Raw genomic sequence first — 983 nt, 5'->3', positions numbered from 1 at the left:
CAGGGACGAACGCTGACACGAGAGCAGGTGACGTGATTTTTTTTTTTCCCTAATTCCCAGAGAAAAAAAAGGTCCTACAACCTCTGTAGCCCCCAGGACAGAGATGAGCCCAGGGCATCATTCAGGGAGGTTCGGAGCCAAGACCTTCAGGCAGGGCCCGATGGGTACCAACCATCCCCGTCACGCTGCGACTGCAGACGCAGCACGGGCGAAACCCTGCGGCTGATGTACGGCTGCTGCCAGGGGACGTTTGAAGCAGAGACAACAATTTCCCATCCGTTATCTCCACGCGAACGGCGCTAATGTGCAGATAGGGGTGGCTGCCCCTCCCCTTGGTTATTAAAGTGGCGCCTTTCTGGGCCGAGTGCGGAAAGGGCGGGTGTGAGCCAAAGGGAAGCGCCGCAGAATTAGCTCCGACATGAAAAATGTTCAAAGCCCCTTGGTTTTTTTTTTTCTTTTTCCTGGAAAACGATTTCTGGTGGGAGCAGGGATGCCAGGGAACGTGTCAATGGAAATACTGTCAGTCACGCTGTCGGAGGCACGTTGTGGGCGCGGACTGGAAAGCAGAGCTGATAGACAGACAGCGAGCTGCTGGTGGGATGGATGGGGAAAGGCGGACACCGCAGAGGTCTCACACTTTCATTCCTTGTCACGACAAAGCTTCGCAAACAGCTGTCACAATCCTCACCTCCCCGCTAAACCTCTGCTTCCAAACTAAATTCAGGGGCCGCTGTGGGGATCGGGAAAGATTAAATCCCCCCCTCCTGAGGCATCGCTGGTCACTGCCGGTGGGGCGAGATCAGAAGCAGCCCCGGTCCCACAGGCTGCGGGCTCGCAGGGCTGCACCCTGGGCTTCTCGCCAGGGCAATCATAGAATCATGGAATCGTTGAGGTTGGCAAAGCCCTTTAAGCTCCCCCAGCCCAACCGTTCCCCTACCCCTGCCATCCCACCCCCAAACCCTGGCCCTCAGCACCGCCTCTGC

Source organism: Egretta garzetta, unplaced genomic scaffold (genome assembly GCF_000687185.1).
Source record: "Egretta garzetta isolate BGI_Z169 unplaced genomic scaffold, ASM68718v1 scaffold265, whole genome shotgun sequence".
In the NCBI taxonomy this organism is placed as follows: domain Eukaryota; kingdom Metazoa; phylum Chordata; class Aves; order Pelecaniformes; family Ardeidae; genus Egretta; species Egretta garzetta.
This window is presented reverse-complemented; position numbering follows the sequence as displayed.